The 12,051-nt window shown below is 46.1% G+C and overlaps 1 protein-coding gene across 8 annotated transcripts in view; it reads right to left on the bottom strand.

Annotated features, from left to right (window-relative positions):
* ZMIZ1 (zinc finger MIZ-type containing 1) overlaps positions 1-12,051 on the bottom strand; it is a 449,347-nt gene that overhangs the window by 260,883 nt on the left and 176,413 nt on the right. The gene's annotated exons all lie outside the window — the stretch shown is intronic.

The following is a 12,051-nucleotide window of genomic DNA, read 5'->3' as shown; positions in this document are numbered from 1 at the left end:
AGAGTGCTTTTCCCAATGGCCCTGTGAAGAGGAAATACAAGTATTGTTATTTCCAGTCTTCAGAGGAAGAAAGTTAAGCTTTCTTACAGAGATTAAGTGACTTGCCCAAGGTCACACAGCTAGTGACAGAGCTGAGATTTGAACCCTGGTTTTCTGACTCCCAATCTCCAGTTTTTTCTGATCTAGAACACAGAACTGCCATGCTCCTCAGTGTCACTGTCCCCTTAGCCCCAACCACAATCCACTGCTCATTCCAACCTCTAAGTCTTGGTATACACCACTGCCTTTACCTAGAATGCCCTGCTTCTAACTATACCCCATTTCCCCCACAAATCCTGCCCTGCCCACTGCAGCCGCTATCTCTCGCTCCTCTCTTGGTGCTCTGAGAGCCAATTTACTGCTTAAACTACACAGTTTGGCTCTTAGGAGTCAGCGAATGTCAGAGTTGAAGGGATCTTAGATCTACTCCCTTGTTTTACAGGAACCAGTTTTACTCAGGTCCAGAAAGCAAGTCACCCAATCAGTCAGCATTTATTAAGCATTTACCACTATGACTCCTGAGAAAAGTGACCAAGGTCTCACTATGCACATTTTTTTTCTGACCTCCCCTCCAGTCTTGTTTTCTTAACTAGACTGCAAACCCCTACAGGCCAGGAAGTGTCACTTCTGTCTCTTCTGTTTCCCCCTCAGTACCGAGCACAGGTTGGGGCCAACAAATACCTGTGGAGTAAAGCTAGGAGCACTGAGAAACAGCTAAGTCTCCAGCACCTGGCGCTATTGGCAACCCCAAATCTCAGCTCTGCAGCTCATCTGACCCATCTGTTCAGAAAGAGCTCTCTCCCTACACCCACTCCTCTCCTGCAACACTGACTTCCCCAATGCCAGGCGGGCTTGTCCCCGGCTGCTGCTCCCAGCAGGGCACAGCTAGAAAGGGGGCGGGTGCCCTCCCCCAAAGAGGGCTATTTTCAAGCAGGGGCTGGCTGATCATCTGTCAGGGATGCTACAGAAAAGATGCCTGCCTTGGGAGGGGAGGCTGGACGCAACTTCCTTCCAGCTCCGAGAGCCTAGGGCTCTGTCCTCCCACCTCCATGGACACAATCTAGTCATTAAACATGGAGTTTTCAGGCACTGATTGGCAGACAGGCAGAAGCTTGGTTGAAGAACTTCTGTGCAGAAATTAAACATGCTGCATATCAGTCTCCTAAACTGGCATACCTCTGACCTCCTTGCCAAACCCCAGCCCCATCTTCTGCCCTTGAACTAACACTGTTCTAATTGGGTAATCAGAAGAGAAAGAGACACATTTGTCAAAGCCATCAGTCTAGGGAGAGGCTTGCCCCAACCCCAACCACCTACCCTTCTGAACTCCTGCCATCTATGACTGAGAAGGAAGAGGAGGAGGAGGAGAAGGAGAAAAGAGGAGGAAGAAGAAGAGGAGGAGAAAAGAGGAGGAGGAGGAAGAAAAAAAGGAGGAACATGTTGAGGAGAAAAGAGGAGAAAGAGGAAAAAGAGAAGGAGGAAAAGGAAGAAGAAGAGGAGGAGAAAAAAGGAGGAAGAAGAGGAGAGAAAGGGAAGAAGAGATAAACTCCATTTGCCAAGAAGAGGAGAAGGTATTTAATAAAGCAGAAAGGGCACAGCATTCCAGAGCTAGCTTGTGTTCTTGTGAGACACCTGCTTAGAACCCGGCACATCATAGGGATGGTACAGTGAAACAAAAAGACTGAGCCGAGAAAGCCAGGGTTTTCATTCTAGCTCTGCCACCAACTAAACCTACTTGGACAAATTCTGCCTTCACCTCTCTGGGCCTCAAGTTCCCTACCCTGCCAAAGGAAAAGGGTTCTACCAGAGAACCTTTAGATTTCCATTCAGCTCCAACATTCTAGGAAAACCAGAGTAGGGCCACATCAAGTGTGTATGTTTCAAGAGAGAGGAGGCCTCTGGGTAGCCAGCTGCGTAGTAAAGTGCATGCTTTAGCTCACGGTAGCTCTGCTCATAACAGAAGACTGAACCCATTTTCAAGTAACCCTGTAGTTCATTACAAACCACCACCACACACGAGGCTCTCACTCACCTGAGGGATATTGTTATTTATTTATTCATGCAGATACACATGCAGCCTCCGTGAACATCTCACTTCTAATTATAGCGGTAATTTCATTAATGTGGCGGAAAACTCCAGACCTTCAGGTCCCCTTCCCCTGTGCCTCTTTTCCTCTAATTCCTGTGTACACACACACACACACACACACACACACACAGACACACCGCGCCACCCCCCCCCCCCCCCCGCCCCGGTCTCCCGTCAACTTAACAGGACCAGGCTGTTCTGGAGGCTATTACCTGCCAACCTTTCTGAATCCAGCAGTATATAGGGCACTTCAGGGTCATTCAGGTCCTGGTCTCTCCAAACCAGTGGAAACTACCCCCCTGACTGTTTATTTTCAGCCCGGGGCTGGGGATATGAACTGAGACTTCCATTCAATGATTCCAATGGACACACCATGATGCTTTGGAGGGTGGGTGGAGGACGTAGGGGGACCGATAGAGGAGCTGGGAATCTTGGAGACATTCTCCAGCACACAGCAGCTGTGGAGACATCCACCCCCAGCCCCCACCCGCCAACCAGAGTGCACATGGCCGGCGGCTTCCAAGAGCTGTGGAATCTAGGGACATGCCTTAGCCACCTCCCAGAAGTATTGCAGCAATGTTTTCTCAGAGGGAGCAGCAGCAACAGAGCAAGCTGGATAAACAAGCCATGGGGCTGGTGGTGTCAGGGAGCACGGGGAAGTATCAGTCCTGCTGAGTTCTAGCCAACACGGTGACGCCCTTCACATGGGGGCACTGGCTGAGAGGCCAAGCCATATCTTAGGGATGGTTTGGCAGCTTGATGCATGTGTGGGGAGGGGCAGAGAAGAACAAAGTCATCAGAGAAAGGAGGGAAAGAGACAGAGACAGAGACATGGAGAGGAGCAAAGACAGACAGAGAAGGAGGCAGTGTGGAAAGTGGGAAAGAGAGAAGGAAGCAAACAACCGTTGTTTGGAATATGTGAACTGATGGGATGGATCCCTAAACCTCAGCTGATCAGAATCAGAAGAGAAAAAAGATTGCAATACATGCTTTAAATTCTCCAAGGTGAGCCAGGGAATCATTGGGATAGGGAACTCCTGGCTGAAGAAACTCCAGGAACCATGTAGATGAACACCTTCTCCATCAGGTCTTGCAGAGCTGCCAAGAGCATTAAGAGGTTAATGACTTTCCCAGGGTCCTATGTACACCCAGTGTATGTCAGAGCCCTGAGGTGGACCCAGGTCTTCCTGAAAGGTAGGAAAAAAAGCCACAGAGAAGATGAGAAGATTGATGCCTTCCATCAATCCTTCCAGCCCTAGAAATGACTTTGTATTCATTTTGTATTAAAGTGTCTATACGTATGTTGTTTTCCTCCAGTAGAATCGTGAAAGATCTTTGAGCAAAGGGACTCTCCCCCTTTAAAAATTTTTCTCAATATCCTCAATGCCTATTACAATTCCTAGCACTCAGTAGGTGCTTAATAAATGGTTGACTGATTGACTGAATAGTAGGTTTCTAATAACTGCCTGCTGAATTGAATGAGTCTGGCCTAAGGCTCAGGAGGAAGAAGAGTGTCAGAATATGCTTCAAAGTTTCTGAGCTAATGAGAACTAAAGGTTTCCAGAGATGGGGAGACAAAACCTGCCAGTGTACTGGGGCAGCGACTCCTTAGGAGTGCCTGCATGCTCCCTGGAGTATTGCTGCCAGCTACATCTGCCCAGGGTCACTTGAGTCGCCCTCTCCTCCAGGCTTCCTATTTTTCCACTGACCCTCTCTTTCCCTTAGGCCTCTCTTTCTGTGCAGGGCTATATGCTCATGCTCCACTGGGGTCTGCTTGGCATGAGCCCCCACGAGGTTTTAATCTGCTGTCAGCAGTGGCCCCTCGTTTTGACTGCAAAGCAAAATCCAGAGTTACATTTTGCAAATTTACGCATGAGACATCAGGGCAGCAGCTGGTAGGCCAGTGCTGAGACACACTGTCTTTCTCCCTCCCTGTCCCCTGTGACCAGACGGAAGAATGACAGGCCAGAGGCAGCAGCTGCTGTTCCTGCCTCCCCATAAGCATCAACGAAGTGGCGCTGGAGGGGAGGAGGAGGAGGAGGAGGAGGAGGTGGGGGGGATGTAAAAAAAAAAAGGAAGGAAGACAAAAAAGGCCCTGGGGCGGGGGCCCGGGGGGGGGGGCATTTCAGAAGGCTCACAAAGGAGTCAGGAGGAACGGCCTCACTTCCTCCACCAGCCCCAGCTTCTCCCAATGCTGTTAGCTTCAAGGTCTGGGCAGAGATGGGGTCTGCAGGGAGCCTGGGGGATGGATGTGGGGGGGCAGAACCATCTGTGCCATGTGTTCCCATTCAACCTGCTTTTCTCCCCCAGTGGCCCAGTACGGCCAGCCAAGGTTGGTCCCCAGAAGCCTCCCTCCCTTTTATGGGCAGGTGGGAGTGGGGGATGGGGCTTCCTTTCAGCCTCAATGCTCTGCCCAGTGGAGCCAAAGGCTTAAATCAGCCAGTGTTTGAAAACGGAGAATTGATGGAAAGAGCTTTGGGTAGGAGGAATCACAACACTCCTGAAGGACATAGGGGAAGGGGGAAGGGAATAAACATTTATTAAATGCCATCATGTGCCAGGCACTGTGCTAATGGCTTTGCAAATATCTCATTTGAACCTTATAACTCTGTGAACTAGGTGCTGTTCTTATCCCTATTTTACAGTTGAGGCAACTGAGGTAAAGAGAGGTTACATGAACTTGTCCACGTTCACATAGCTCTTAAGGGTCTAAGACAGACTTTGAACTCAGGTCTTTCTAATATCAGGCCTAGAACTCTTTTCACTGCACTATCAGCTGCCTCAGGGCATTTAAATGTTTGATGAAAGTAGGCAGCAAGATATAACATAAAGACCTTTGGACTTGGATAATAACAATAGTAATAATAATAACAATTAGCATTCATATAGTGCTTTAAGGGTTGCAAAGCATTTTAGGTTTGGGGAAGATGAATGAAGATTTTAGTCTTGGTATTATGGGCTTGGGAAAATGGGGTAACCTCTCTAGAGCCTCAGTTTTCCCATCTGTAAAATGTGGAAGATAAAATTTGCCCTACCTACTACATAGGGTTATGGAGGAAATCAAAAGAGAAGGTAAGTTAAGTGCTTTGCACACCTTAAAGCCTAGTTAATGTAAATTTAAGCTGCTGATCAATGAATTAAATATATTTGCTGATTGACTATCTGACCTGGAATCTGACCTGAAGACCCCTCTGGAATCAGGGAGACCTATGTTGGTAACATGCCTCTGACATTTATCAACCATGTAACCTTGGCAAGTCATTTAACCTGTCTGCCTCAGTTTGCTCAAATGTAAAATGAAGATAGTAGCACCTATTTCATGGTTGTTGTAAGGATCAAATAGGAAAATATATGTATGTTACATTTCTATAGGCATCCTAACTGTTTTTAAGAGGGCTTAGAAAACGTCAAGGAGAAATCTAAGGAGAACACCTTTTCCTAGGGATGCCTATAACATCCCTTGCCAAACTCACACCCATGCCCACACCTCCCTGAAGGAGACCCCTTAGGTATCTCTCTCAGTTGAGATCCCAAGGTCTGTGGGCCTTCTCTCACATAGACAGGCCTCAAATCCCACAGTGAGAACTCAGAAGTAGAAGGGACTGTGGTTAGTAGTTCAGAGGCCCTGTTTTCTAGCAGATAATCATGGTGGCACCAGGACCTCCTCCTACCTAGCACTTGCTCAGGCTCCCACACAGTGGGATCCTTAGATTGGGTTAACAGGACTCTGGATGCCTAAGATGGGGGTGGACACGGTCTTATGGCCACCAAGAATGCCCCTTGTCCCTGCGGGCAGCCACGACTGGGGATATGTCCAAGATGCCAATGACTTCTCCTCTATGCTTTCTCTCCCTCAAAGAGAAGATAGCCAAGATGAAGAAAGGCAGATAGAAGCCAGGCTTTGTTACCCGAAGCCATGGACCTCCACCTGCCATGCCTCTTGCCAAATTCTGATGTCTGCCTGCAGGATGGAGTTGGAAGATGAGTAGGGATGATGGCAGTTTCTTTGAAGGCTCATTATTGTGGGGTTTTTGTATAACTATGTAAAAAGTTTTTAGCTTCATTGTCCAGGCCGGGTCTTTAGCTTTTGGAGTTGACAAAAGAATTATTTAAAGCTGGTATTTTAATAAAGAAACTATACATTAAAAAAAAATGGGGGCAGCGAGGAATGCAGTGGACAGAGCACTGGCCCTGGAGTCAGGAGGACCTGAGTTCAAATCTGACCTCAGACACTTATTAGCTGAGGGACCCTGGGCAAGTCACCTAACCCCCAATTGACTCAAAAAATCATTAAAAAATTACTTCTGTGGGCACCACCATCCTTCTGAGAGTCTTCTTTGACTCTTCTTTCTCCCTCATGCCCTCCCCCAACCCATGCCTAATCAGTTGCCAGAGCTGATGTCCACATCACCTCTTGTGTGCATACAAAGATCAGGACGTAATATTTATAAAGTTCTTAGCACAATGCCTGGCACACAGCAGGCACTTAATAAATGCTTGTTCCATCACTCCTTCCACTCTCCATTCACATAGTTGACTACCTTAGTTCATATGTCCATCACTGCAATAGCCTCACCATTGGTTTACCCTCTCCAGTCTATCCTCCAATAGCCAAAATAATCTTCCTCAAAAAAGAGGGTTGATGTTACTCTCCCATTCAAGGATTGTCAGTGACTCCATATTACTTCTAGGATAAAAGACCAAATCCTCAGCTTAACACAAAGACTTTTCTAGTTGCCTTCCAACCTTCCATCCCAGACTTATTTCACATTATTCCCCTCTCAACCTGGCTACCTGATAGTTTGAGGCAGGATAATTCCTGTTCCCCAACTTGGCATTCCATCTGCCACCTTCATGCCCTTTGTACTGACTGACTCCTGGAATGCCTGGAATGTGCATTTTCCTCACCTTTTCTTGCTCCCCCTAGCTGTTAGTGCTTTCTCTCTGTAGGAAAAAAAAAAATCTATTTACTTATCTGATTTTAAATCCTACCCTGCAATTCCTCCTTGCAGAGCTCCCCGAGATTAAGGACTTGTTTTTGTTTTTATCTTTTCCCCAGGACCTAGCACTATGCCTTGCAAACTGTTTGTTGACCTGAATCGTTGAGACAGTAAAGACAGTGATCTAGGATACACTGATACATTGAAATTTCATGGCATAAAATAACTGGGAACATAAGGCGGCAACTAAGCATTGACAGAGATACACTAGTCACTGTGATGTGGAGGGGCCGATGGGGAGAACAACTGGATAAGGTTCATTGAGCGTCATTAATCCCCGCCAGACTAATCTAGTCATCTGTTGTCCTAAAAGTGCCCATGGCTAGAGACTCCCTTGCCCTCTGTAGTGCCAGGGTCATTTCAGGAACTGGTGGCACGTGGGCCCTTCAAAGAGCAGTCATTCTCAAGCTGCTTTTTGCTCATGGCGTGTGATTCTTTGCAGTGAGGAAACTGTGGCACACTCCCCGCTTTAAGTTGGCAACTCTACGGAAGATTCTGGAGGTTCTCAAATGTCCAATTTCCCTTCAATATGAGAAGCTGCTTTGGTTGAATTGCTCCTGAGTTCGAGGTCTGAAATGTTCCATATGTGTGGAAGGCATGGTCTTTTTAACCTCTGCAAACACTACACTTGGAATACTATGCATTCTGGGTAGGTACAATTTATATTAAGGAAAATTTCTTACAAATTTGCTTTTATCTTCAGTAACATAACATCCAAGAAAGATTTCATGACATAAGTGGGAAAAAAGAAAAGTGACATACATGCTCTTTTGCCCTGGTATCAGCGTCCAGCTTTTGAGACCTCCTCCTCCTGAAGGCTCATCACTTTCCTGATGAATGGATGAGTTTATTGAACCATTGGGTTGTGTGTGGGGTTGGGGGTTCTTTCATCCTTCAATCCTGCCTTCCTTTCCTAGACTGTTTATATCTCCTTTGACATGAATACTCCTTGCTGATTCCTAGGATCCACCGCTAAAATATTTCTATTCCTTCAGAGGCCATTCTTTCCCTCCTCTTCCCACCCCCAATCCAACAATCTCTCAAATATTGGGATTTGCCCATTCTACAGTGTCCCCATTGCTTGAGACTGCACTAAGACTTTTGGGACATGCTATACTGAGGGGAAAGACAGACAGAAAGACAGACAGACAGACACACACACACACACACACACACACACACTCTCACTCACTCACATCTGCTTTTCCCAATTTACTTGATACAAGTTCGTTGTTTCTACCCAAGCCAGCTCATCCCTCTGCCCAACATCTGGTCTATTAATTGCTTTTTGTACAACGGTCTCTCATTAGCCTGCTACCAACACCTCCTAGGAATGGAAATCTCTCAGAAATGCAGAACCCAGAGGTAGGATAGACAATTAAAGGCAGATACTAGGCTTTGTCCTCCTTCTTGAATTTGTACCTGCCAGGAAGGAGCAAAAACTGAAGAAGCAGCAAGAGGAAGCTGGGGCATGTTTGGGATCATAGGTTTGAGCTGGAAAGGAGGCTCAGGGGTAATTTAGTTTTTACAGACAAGGAAACTGAGGCTCAAAGATTGTCCCTGGGTCATAAAAATGGCTAAGTGGCCAAGCCAAGGTTTGAACTGGGCTCCTTTAATTCCAAATCCAGAAATGCTCTTCTGAAGCTCTTAGCCTCTGTTTTGCCTACACACCCCTGCCAACACAGCCTTTGCACATCCTTTCACTGGGTTCTCCATCCTTTATCTCGAGCACAGAGCTCTGTGTGTGTGTGTGTGTGTGTGTGTGTGCGCGCGTGTGCACGTGCATGCGCACACGCGCCTATCTAGGGTTGATAAAAGCTTGTAAGTTACAAAAAATGCCCATACAAATGATGCCACCCTGTGTAACTGCGATTCAATTACCAAAGAGATCAAAGGTAATTAGATGTGGTCAAGGATGCAGAACACCCAGCTGCAACGAGAGTCCCTTTGCCTTCTGCCCTGTAACCCAACTCAGTGTCCGCAATTATTCCTTCTTAGTAACCCTTCTGTCAGGGGAGCTCTGGGCCCGACAGCTGGAATCTGGCAAATGAGCCTGTAATGGGTGGCTGCTCCCTCCTCTGCTGCCTGCCTCTGGGCAGCTTCCTAGATTTCACAGGCTTACAGAGGTGGCAGGAAGGGCCTTAGAGACTGTCCTGTCCAACCTCTGCAGTTTGTTTATACGTGGTGGAAAGATGGCTTCTTTGATGTGGGGTCAGAAAGGCCTGGATTCAAACTCTATCAACCTTGACAAGTCACCTAACTTTTCTTAGCCTTAGTATCCTTATCTGTAAAACAAGATGACTAGACCTCATGGCCTCTACGGTTCCTTTTATAAGGAACCAGAGAACTATGAAGCCAACATCGAAAGAAGTTAAGCAATTTTCCAAAGAATGGGAAAGGAAAGGGAATAAATAAGTATATTTGTTACTGTTGTTCAGTCAATTCATTCATGCCTGGCTCTTGAGTGACCCCATTTGGGGTTTTCTTGGCAAAGATACTACAGCAATTTGTCATTTCCTTCTCCAGATCATTTTGCAGGTGAGGAAACTGAGGCAAACAAGCTTAAGTGACTTGTCCAAGGTCATACAACTTAAGTACATACAACTATTAAGTATCTGATGCCAGATTTGAACTTAGGAAGGTAAGTTTTCCTGACCCAAGCCTAGCACTCTATCCACTGCCCCTTAAGCATGTATTAAGTACCTACTATTTGCTAGGCACTGTTCACTGGTATCAGCAAGCAAGTAGAACACTAACAGTAAACACTAGAAAGGTCACCGAACCTTACTTGTTCTCTGACCTAGGAATACTGCTACTGCGCATATGCCACAAGAAGGTTAATAACAGAAATTAGGGCTACATACACATATTCATATTAGCGCTTAGAGTTGTAGCCAAGAACCTGGAAGGAAAAGAGGTCCTTGTTATTTAGGGAATGGCTGAATTAACTGTCACCTATCATTATAATGGAATATAATAATTTACTAAGAAGTGACAAAGACGAAGAATTCAGAGACCCCTGGGGAGGTTTGTAAGAACTGATGCAGAGTGAATGAAACAAAACCAGGAAATCCATCTACACAACGGGCTGTAAATATCGCAAGACTTCGGAACTTCAATCAATGCTTCGACCAATCAGAGCTCCTGCAGACTGACACCAAATCATCTTCTGGCTCTCATCAGACAGGTGGTGGACTGGAGCTGTGGACTGAGGTGTAGGCTGTCAGAGCTGGGTCAATGTGTTGATTTGTTTTGGCTTAACTGCACAGCTTTGTTACAGCGGAATTTGTTTTTCTGAGGGTGGGGAGGAGTAGTCATTGGGAAGTGAAAGCAATATAAAAGAAAAACATCAGTAAAATATTTGAAAAACAGTAGAGATCATAGGTCCCATTTGTAAGGTGCCTTCCACTTTATAAAGCCCTTACCATGAATTATCTCCTCTGATCATTATAATTCTGTCAGGTGGGTGGTGCAAATTTTTCAGGTGGGGCAACTGAGGCAATATTTCACTCCAGTGATTACTGAGTATCGCAGGACTCAGGAGCCACATTTTTTCTCTCCCATTCTCTAATGCTCTTCTCAATAGCCAACATGCTTGCTGCCTCTCAGTGTGGGGAAACCATAAGGGCTCTGCTGTCATTGTGTTAGATTGGGGATAGATCTGAAAATCCTGGATTCCAGCATAATCCCCTGTGGTTTTGCACAAGCCCCTCAGCTCGGGATGAGGGTTTCATTACATAAGTCAGTCAGTTGAAAATCCTTCAACCATTCACAACTCCCCCCTCCTCCCAAGCTGGATCCTTGGCTTCCCCAGATGGCACAAAGAGATAAGACTGCAGGAATGGCTGAGATGCCAGGACAGTGACATGCTGACCACAGGGCTGAGAAACGAGAGAGGGAAATGGGGAAGGGGGTGGAGGAGGGGAAAAGCAGGCTGGGGGTGGAAGGGAGACAGAAAGAAAGAGCCAGACAGACAGATCCAACCAGACAACTTCATTATGTTAGCTCTGCAGTTGGCCATGGAACTGGGGTTACTTGTGATGCTATCTGTCTGTGCTGAGCAACCAGTAGAAAGCCGGGTCAGTTTCAGAGAGATATCTTTTGCACCACACCATTTTTTAAAATTTAATGGATACATTTTGGTTTTAGATCAGCTTCATTTCTTAATACGAGGTGTCCCAAAAGTCTGAGGACAGCCTTAAACTCTTTATCAATAAAAGCTTAAAGCTGCCCTCTGACTTTTGGGACACCCTGTGTATCCGTCCCTTTTTTCCTATACAAGTGATTTCTTATGACAATGAATTTTTTTTAAAGAAAAAAAAACAGCTCAGCAAAACCAACTAACATTTCTACTGAACTGACTATATGTGTAACATTCTACACCCAGAGGCCCCCTCCTCTCTGAAAAAGGTGTAGAGGCCTTGCATCTTATTTTAAGAGGCTAATAAGCCACAGTAGATGATGGACGGCCCTGTTTATTATGCTAAACAGACCAAAGAGATCCAAGTATAACAAGTTCTCAGATAAAATATGTCAAATCATGCACACTGGAACATAGATATTTTTTGAGCTGGGAGAGACTTTAGAAGTCACTGACTCCAAATACCATCCTCTTGCCCCTGCCTCCCCCTGTCCCGTCATTATACAGACAAAGAAAAAAGTCACACATCTAATCAGAAGTAGTACTTGTACCCCCTTCTTTTCATAACCCCAAGGGATCATGCTTTATACCCTGACCCATGGTGCCTCTTCTAAGACAATACCACCCTGGTTCCATGGGTGGGAGGTAAGAATTCTACCAACTGAATCACCATATGAAATGGCCTTTACTTTTCGAAATAATGCACTGAAGAGAAAAGAGAGAAGGGCAGGAAGCGTCCCCGATAAGCAGGACAGCTTTGAAAGTTACATGCTGAATTTATG

Source organism: Phascolarctos cinereus, unplaced genomic scaffold (genome assembly GCF_003287225.1).
Source record: "Phascolarctos cinereus isolate Bilbo 61053 unplaced genomic scaffold, phaCin_HiC Scaffold_3;HRSCAF=262, whole genome shotgun sequence".
NCBI lineage: Eukaryota > Metazoa > Chordata > Mammalia > Diprotodontia > Phascolarctidae > Phascolarctos > Phascolarctos cinereus.
Note: the sequence above shows the minus strand (reverse complement) of the source record. Positions and strands in the feature narration are given on the sequence as shown.